Below are 9525 nucleotides of genomic sequence, written 5' to 3'. Positions count from 1 at the left end.
AAAAAAAATTAAAAATGCTAATTTTGAAAATTTAAGTTACTAATTTTTAGATAATATTATAAAATATTGACTTTTTGATTTTTAATGGTAAAACCCCTCAACTATGTTTACTTGATGTAGAAACCCCTAAACTAAAGATTTACCGGTAGTATTGGTAATTATGACCTGTTAGGGTTTACTTCGTTAAATAAAGTTAGTTTAGAGACTTTTACGTTAAATATTTAGTTTGAAGGTTTTTACCCAAAACAAACATAGTTGAAGGGTTTTAATGTTTAAAATCCATTAAAAATCATTAAGAGATCCAAAGTGGGTTTTTGGATTAATGATGCTCTTAATGCAATTGCCTCATTTTCTTTGCCTAAGGCACGACTCTGTGCATGCATGTGGTGTTTTGGTTAATTATATATTACCTGAAAATAAAGAAGCAAGTTAACGGCATGCTTCCAAGTTCCAATTAAAGATGAGGCAGCAGTAGACCAGCCAACCATGGTTAAATCATATGAATATCCTCAAAGTTTATAAATCACAAACGTTACTTAATTAAGGACTAATTATGGATTCGAACCTCTAAACTCTCAGCAGTACAATCTGAAACAGGTCATCCTTGGTCTTGTTCTGAAAATGTCCATCCTCCTTTTGCAATGTCTTTCAACATTTTTCTATGATCACCAAGTCCAAGGGGGGTTTTGTGTAAGCTGAGATCTTTTCAAGTAATTGTATCCTTTGATGAACCTTGATTTCTAATGATCTCGTCATCATCTATATCATGAGAAGCTAACATGACTTGAAGTGAGAGTGCTGTATCCCATAATTGGATACCAAAAGACTGCACCAGGTAACATATTTAAAATGTCAACGGTACCGAACCGGAGTTCAGAAGAAACAAAAGTAAAAAAACGTAACTAACTTGTATCTTAAGACCATCTTCTCCAATCCATATGTAATCAGGCGGCACTCGAAAGTCGAGAAAGATGTTTCTTGAAATAATCACCTTCTGGGTCTTCTACCCAAAAAGCAAGCATATGAAACGGCTATAAAAAAATATCAAAAGAACTTCATATTATGCTGGCATTAGTAGTTGTTTGTGGTGAACAAGTGAGTCAAATCATTCGCCTTAGCTCCGATCCTCAGCCTCCATATGTTCAACGGCATACATAACCTTTTTTAACCTGAGGATATCTGGACCGAAACCTAACTATCATAAGATTTTATCGTTTGATAATTACAACTTTTTTTACACTGAAGTATATTATGTTTAGGTTTCTTGATTACAAAAAAAACCTTATTTATTTAAGATTATCGTCCTATTAATTAGGTGATCAGATACTAAATATTTTACTACTAAAATAAATATTGTCTTATGTAGAAATCAATTTGAGAATCCAATCTATATTAAGTAACTCTATTGGTGGAAGTTATTCATTAAATTTTAAAATATATAATCATTATAATTTTAATTCTCTTTTGTAATTTTTAATGCAATTTAATTTAAAAGAATGTCCTGAAATTTATTTTATATTGACGAATGATATTTTGAAATATATAAATTACATCTTAAATATACTTTTTTTTAAAGGGCATACATTTTAAATATTCTTAATTGTGTTATTTAATTATAGTTATTTATATCATTGTATAATTACACAATAAAAATAAATAAATATTAATAAAGGAAGAAAAAATCTATATTTACAATAAATATCAGTTTTCACATATTTTGAAAATATGTATTTTTCTTGATTTTTAGGTTTAGCTACTCTTTAAAATATCTGTAGAAGATCGATCTTCTCTTATGATAGTGCTAAACGTTACCAACGACGTCGGTCCTGAGTACACGCATAAGAAATATTTGCATGGGGTCTTTATTTTTCTAAAGCCCACATTTAAAACAAAAATTAAAATAACAATAGATATTTTAAATATTTGATTCAAAAATATAGTATGAAAAATATTAAACTAATATAATTTATGTATAACAACTTATTAAAAATGTAAATATGGATTTGCAAAAAAAAAAACTGTTTAGTTTGTTAAATAATGTTATAGCATATAAAATTTTGCATAATTATTTATTTTATGGTAAAATATTTCTATATTGTATAAGGTTTTGTAAATTTCAAGACGGGCTCTGATCAGCAACTATGGGTTTTTGAACAGAGAAGACGTAGAGGAAATAAATCAGCTAAGCAGCAAATGGTTAGAGTACTACACACGTCCTCTAAAAATAACTTATAATCACAGATTCACAGTATATTGTAACTTCCCGGAATGGTGTAACCTGCATATTTTTACCAATATTTCGGTTATGTTCCCACATATCTCAACTTTTTATCTATGACATTCATATTAGTAATAGTGTCACATGATAGTACTACTTTCCTTTGGGTTCGACATCATTAACAGCATTTCTAAACAATATGAAAGCCATGTTTGTCAGTGGAAGCAACTCACTGATAATCTACATATAGTATCATATATTAACACCTATCTTAACACACATATCGGTTTAATTTGTCAACTCATTATATAATAACCCCCTTTAACAAATCATCTTTGAACAAATCAAGAACTAAACAAGACAATGAGTTAATAACTCAATCAACAGTCAAATAAAATTCAAGTTAATCCAAATTATATCCCAAATATTTAAACATAAAAAGGAAATACAACAATAATTTAATCCAAATTCTGAAGAGTTCTCTTTCTCTATTACCAAAGGCTAGGTTCAACCAAAGCCTCATCAGAACATCTGATATGAAAGCAATTGTGACATTTTGGAAGTTCCTTTAGCTTCTCTATTGCCGCTTTGATTTTCGACTTCTTAGTTGTAGAAGAGGACGATGGTCTAATCGTCACGGTCCTGATTACCGTTCCATGAGTTATCATACACGAGGCTAATGCAAAACTCTTCCTCTGAACCGCTAAAGTTAGACAACCATACCGCATATACACGAAACTCAGCATTGGGAAACGGTTTTGTCTCTTCCCAAATCGTGTTCCTTGTTTTTCCAATGGAAGACTCACTTTCTTTGCTAGCATCATTGTTACTCTATATAACAAAAAAAAAAAAGATGCATCGCTTCCTTAGATATATATAGTTGTTCAGGCAAATTAACGTTAAGAAAAATAGAGCTGAAACCCTTTTACTAGGGTATTTCAACGTCGTTTCAGACTATTTGACACTCTTTCGAGCTGTGGTTTCAAGGATTCAGTAAAGAGTATTCATGGATCTCTCTACTTTGAACAAGTCTCTCCTTGTAACACTTCTATTCCACGTTTAATTGTTATACTGTTATTGTTGTTTATTTTACCATCGAGCATACCTCTAGTTATAATCAAACTGCCTCAGACTTTAATTAATGAAATTTGTGCACAAAAAAGGCAAATAATGTGATCATGTTCTAATTTGAACATGACCAAGATTAGACCTCATTACTTATCTATGTGTCTTTTAAAATATATTTTTGGGGATACATAGGTAGAATTTGCTTGCTAGCAGCTTCAGATCCAAGGATTTCCTTGTATCAATTTGCCATTTCTCATGAAATGAATTCACATATTGGACAAAAAAAAGTTATAATTTGAAAACATAGAATGAACGTACCTTAGATACAATCTCAAGTTCTCCCATTTCTACAGGCCATGCAGCTAACACTTGTCTGAGCATCTCAACTTCTTTTGCATTTGTTAAGTCTACACTTACCGACATTAATGACAACATTTTCATACAATTATTGAATCCGCTCAGCATGACTTCATGCCCAATGCTTTCTTCTCCCTAATATTCATATATAGCTATATATATATACATATACCTGCTGGGGGCAAGATATAATATAGCTAGTGTGAGCAAGGCATTGTCCTGCAGCCCAATAGTTCCGATGAGAATGGAGCATAGGGCTCGCAGTGAAGAAGTTCTCTTCCTTACACGAGAGATATTCAATGGAGAAAATATCTACGTTGGGTGAAGACACGTTAATGCCTTTTATCCCAAGGCAAGATAAAAATAAGAACTTTAGGTTGTGGTTTTCAATCTTCAGAAACCCTTTTTTGGGGCAGCTGATCTTTAGTGCAAGCACTTCGAGAGAAGGGCAAGACACAAGGACTGCATTAAAGACTTCAGTTTCGGCTGAGACGTTAATAAGTCTAAGATCCTTTAAACTCCGGCAACTGTAAAAAGCATGTGGAGTTTCTAAGTTGTACTCATCTAGGAAGAGAGATATGAGGTCTGGGTGAGAAAATGACTTAGGAGGCAAGTCAAGTGTGACATGGGATCCTGTGATAGGTTCAAAATGGTCAAAAAGGTTTACAAGTTTGAGATGCTTGATGTGTTTCACATTAACCAGTGACTGAATCCAAGACTCAAACACCCCGTCTTCACACTGGAGGGAGTCATGGTAGATTGTGCATCTTTCCAAATGGCCACGGTGATCCTTTATGATCTACAAAGCCAATGACTTATTTAGGAGAATTTTTGAATACATATTGCATCAATATCTTACAATTAAATTTCAATAAACTGTCAAGAAATAACTTTTTTAATATGATGAACAATGCATTTGATTCGTCTATATACACTGGAATTTGCAGAAAATTTATAAGGAATTGCACCCTTTAAGCAGGCCCGGTCTTGAGCAGATACTCAAGAAACATTGGTATGGGGCCTATAATTTTATACACTTGAAAGCTTACAATTTATACTGTTTTTTTGTAACAAATGTAAGAATGGATCCTAATCAAATTGCAACATAATAAAACCTTGAATATTTTTTTCATTAGTCTATAATATAAAAAGAGTAAATAGATAATTTCTAGGATTGATAAACTTTTTCAATCTTGAAAATATTGTAAATTTACTTTTAATTTCGTAACTAAAATTTTTATTGTCATTTTGGGCCCACATTTTTGGTTTCTTATTGGACCAGAAATATCTTAGGACCGGCACTGCCTTTAAGGGTTACATATCATATTATGAATCCACAAATTCGAATTATGATAGATATTTAGTGCATTGTTTTGGATGGAAGTATTTCTTTTCGGTGTAAATGGTAAGAAATCATGTTCCCTAGATTTCATATTCACTACCATAACAATTCAATGGTATGTATTCATCTCAAATCTATTGATTATAAAATTTGAAAATCAAATATTTTCGCGCGAAAAACTGTTAGCCTTAATCTTCAGTAAAAGCACTAATTTCAAAATAAAATCTCAATTTATATGGTGTAATTTCTTAGTGCAAGTTTTTATTCTAGATGTAAATGGCTAGAGATCATGTTTTCCTAGATTTCATATTCATCACAATAACAATTCACTGTAGCTTAATCTTCAGTGAAATTCAAAGTAAAATCCCAGAAGTACAGTACAGCAAACTACACCAAACATGTCTGATATCCAATAAGTCGGAACGTCTTTTCTCAAATGTTATTATTTGACCGCAAACAAGAGAAAATCTATCATGAGTTATCTAGGTTTGCATTTTGAACTTCAACAATCAAGAAACAAGATCATCTCATGTATCTTAGAGTTGTAACATAATTACATCAATCTAGTCCATCAGTTTATAACCAGATCTGTTCAAGTAATTTCTTTCTCCTAATTAAAAAATCCTGAGAATAATATCAAAAAAGAAATAGACCTTTGTCACCGATCTAGCAGCTTGATGTGAAACCTCGGGCAAAAGAATTTTTGCTTTTGCGATCCTTCGCATGTCCAAGTATAGATGAGATGTCTCCTTCCACACATCCACCCATCTTTTTGATAGAACACTTGTCCTAAGGACTTCTTCCATGGATAACTTCGATAAGACCTTAAGCAAAAGATCATTTGGGAGCTTACTGATCCAATCAAGGCTATTGACCACCTCAACATGTATCATTTCTCCATCTACGTCGGATAATGCTATTGATCTATCCATTGATTGGGATGCTAAGACAATGGATTCTTTTGTGAAGAAAATTGACATGAATCAGATAGAGAAAGACTGCTTTTGTCTTGAGAGACTTTTTGTATGTAAGAGAAAGTTCAGATAAGTATATGAAGGTTTATATGTAGTTAATTACGAGGAGACACAAAAGATTAATTAGAGAGACACGGAAAATCTGGTGTTGTTGTCAAAATTTAAACCCCATGATTATTATCTTTTTATTTTCATTTGCAATGTTTTCTCTGGCTCTCTTTCACTTAAAAATTGGAATAATTTCTTGACGTCTATGTACGTATTGGTAAAACTACGTGATTTTAAGATGTATACATATAGTGATATAAATTTTGGTTAGGTGATAAAATTAAAGGTATTAGAAAAATAAGTTTGACCTGAACTTTGGAGTTTTTAGTTTACCAAAAAAAAACCTTTTGGTTCCACAGAAAGAAATTTTAAATTCTAGTAGCACTTTTTGATAAAAGATATCATTTTCTTTAAGATATAAACCGGTCCGTTACTAGCTTAAAATCTATTACAATAAAAATGACTGGAATCTGTCCTCAGGTCTCCACCTCAGCATTCATATCTCTATTTTGCAGCATATGGCAGGACAAGAAAAACTCACTAAAGTTTATTTTCGTTTAGCTTCTTCTGTCGTTTTGTGTTCATTTACAAAATGGGCTCATATATTAAGTTTGAAGGCTTTTGGTTTAATCTGCGTAGACCCTATTTACACTAAGGTTTATTCCATCACGCAAAGATGGAGATCGAATGTCAAACGTTGTGGTTCATAACTCTCGCCAATTACGGCGGACGCCTATGTAACACATTCATTTATCATCACTTAATTCAATTATTAACGTCTTCCTTCATAACTTTACCCACTCTTTCGAATTAAATCGAGCATTGCCTCCTCCATGGCAACGGCCTCAAGCTGCACCTATAAATGTTTTTGTTGCTTGGGATGAAGAGTCACATGAAACGAAATCCCAAGAGTTTTTCTTTGTGAAGCATTAAATCGAGCAATGGACGAATTCATTGATAAAAAAAATAGAAAGACATATTCGAGGTGAAAAATCTGGATCCCAATATCAACAGTGATTTGAAAAGCACAAACTTGGAATATACAGCTTGATGGTTGAGCTGTGCAATAAGCGGAGAGACCACATAAGTCACCAACTCCAATTTATCAACCACTGAAGAAAAAGAACGGCTCCTCCAGGTTTGCGATTTTTAATGTGAATCTTGGTGTATTTTATGGTGTTACAAGATGCTTTGTTGCTTAGAAATTTCCCGTAAACACTTAAGTTACTCACATTGTCCATGTTTCCGTCGAGAAGCAGAAACATAAACAACCGTCAATGGCCAAACATCTCCGGTCGCCGGAAAATGAACAAACGGAAGAGCTAAACAGAGTGTTGTAGCTGTCGGATCACAAGAAACATTAGAGCTCAAGCATAAGAGATAAAGAAGAGGACACACTTGTCTTACATGCATGTACCTTTGGCTGTTTGGTGTAGTTTACGGGACATTTTTAAGCAACAAAACATTTGGTAACACCATAAACTACACCAAGATTCATATTAAAAGCGAAAACTTGGGGGAGCCGTTCTTCTTCAGTGGTTGAAAAATTGGAGTTGGCGATTTATGTGGTCTCTCCGCTTACTGCACAGCTCAACCATCAAGCTGTATATTCCAAGTTTGTGCTTTTCAAATCACTGTTGATATTGGGATCCAGACTTTTCACCTCGAATATGCCTTTCTATTTTGTTTCTCAACGAATTCGTCCATTGCTCGATTTGATGCTTCACAAAGAAAAACTCTTGGGATTTCGTTTCATATGATTCTTCATCCCAAGCAACAAAAAAATTTATAGGTGCAGCTTGAGGCCGTTACCATGGAGGTTACAATGCTCGATTTAATTCGAAAGAGTGGGTAAAATTGTGAAGGAAGACGTTAATGATTGAATTAATTAAGTGACGAAAAATGAATGTGTTACATAGGCGTCTGCCGTAATCGGCGAGAGTGATGGAATAAACCCTAGTGTAAACAGGGCATACGCAGATTAAACCAAAAAGCCCTCAAACGTAATATATGACAGCCCATTTTGAAAATGAATACAAAACGACAGAAGAAGAAGCTAAACGAAAATAAACTTTAGTGAGTTTCTCTTGTCCTGCCACATGTCGCAAAATAGAGATATGAGTGTTAAAGTGGAAGCCTGAAGAGAGATTCCAGTCAACTTTATTGTAATATATTTAAGAAAATTACTGTATCTCTTTGTTTTTAGATTTGGTTACAATAATTCAGCGTAGTTCTTGGGATTGGGAGTGACTTCATCATGTGTGGTTTTTCTTAATTAACATTTGGTGATTGAAACTGCATACTTTGAATCTTATCTTATTACCCTTTTTCTAAATAACATACGCTTTTATATTAACTATATTGATTCGTTATTCCAGTAAATACTTGAGTTATGATCATCATTGGTTTGTTTGACTTCAATAGGTTGTATCTTCAGTTCTCCTACTGATAGGACCAAAATATGATTGTTCAGGGAACATGCTGGAGATGTTTAATTTTAACTTGCTGACTATCATTTAGCGTTAGTTCTTTGCCTAAGCCCATGATTCAGGACCAATGTATGGAACTATCATAACATATATGGGCATCTGCAGTCGGACAGCAAACATGAAGCTGCTATCGCCTTTGCTGAATTTTCTAATGCTACAAGAAACCTATTACATATGGTTTGTTTCTATCATATATAGACAAAAGATACTCTTTTGGAGTGAGACTCTCAGTAATATGAGTGATTACTGCTAGAAAGTTTTATCGGTTACATGACTTGATTTTTGCTTGCTTTTGTATATAGAAACTTTTTTCTGTCTCTTATCATTGTTTGTTTCTAACGACTCTGAATATGGGGCTATGCAGTGTGTTCAGGAAGCGGATAAATTGAGATATGTGCAGTTGCCTATAACATCATGTTTCATAGTGGCTTGAACAAGACATGAACCAAGATCTCTCACTCTCAGTCTCATGAAGCACTACAAGAATAATGGGTTTTAATAGCATACCAGAATAGCGTTTTTTACGATTATGCTATGTTTTTGATACCTGTGTTTTAAACATAGCGTTTGCCTTTTACGAGACGCTATGTTCGAATGTCGACTTAAAAAAATTAAAATAAGCGTACGGTTTTGAAGGAGACGCTTATGTATTATAGCAAAGAAACATAAAAATTGTTATCTTTAGTTAGCGCGGTAATGCCCGCGACACTTAGAAATTTTTTGGCTCCTAAAATCAATTAAGCTCCAAATAAAAAATAGAAACCCCCAAAAATTAGGGTTCTCCCATCTCTCGTTTGTGTCTCCCCCATTTCCTCCATTCGATCGATAATCTGAAACCAAAACCTCTCATTTCTCTGAATCTAGCTCACATCAAATCTCACTCTCAATTATCAAGCTCTTTACTTATCTCATCCAGAATCGGCAAAATCACGTCCCCTCCCGACCACCAGACATCTCTCTCAACGGCATTCCATTTATAGTATCCAAAAGCCTGCTAGGGTTTATTGGAAGCTCCGACAAAAACGCTCC

General features: G+C 33.5%; 1 pseudogene; it reads right to left on the bottom strand.

The window, feature by feature from the left end:
• Window positions 1–2640: 2640 nt before the first annotated feature.
• Window positions 2641–6016, bottom strand: LOC106326141 (annotated as a pseudogene).
• Between the last annotated feature and the right edge of the window lie 3509 nt (window positions 6017–9525).

Source organism: Brassica oleracea, chromosome C2, assembly GCF_000695525.1.
Source record: "Brassica oleracea var. oleracea cultivar TO1000 chromosome C2, BOL, whole genome shotgun sequence".
In the NCBI taxonomy this organism is placed as follows: Eukaryota; Viridiplantae; Streptophyta; class Magnoliopsida; order Brassicales; family Brassicaceae; genus Brassica; species Brassica oleracea.
This window is presented reverse-complemented; position numbering and strand designations above follow the sequence as displayed.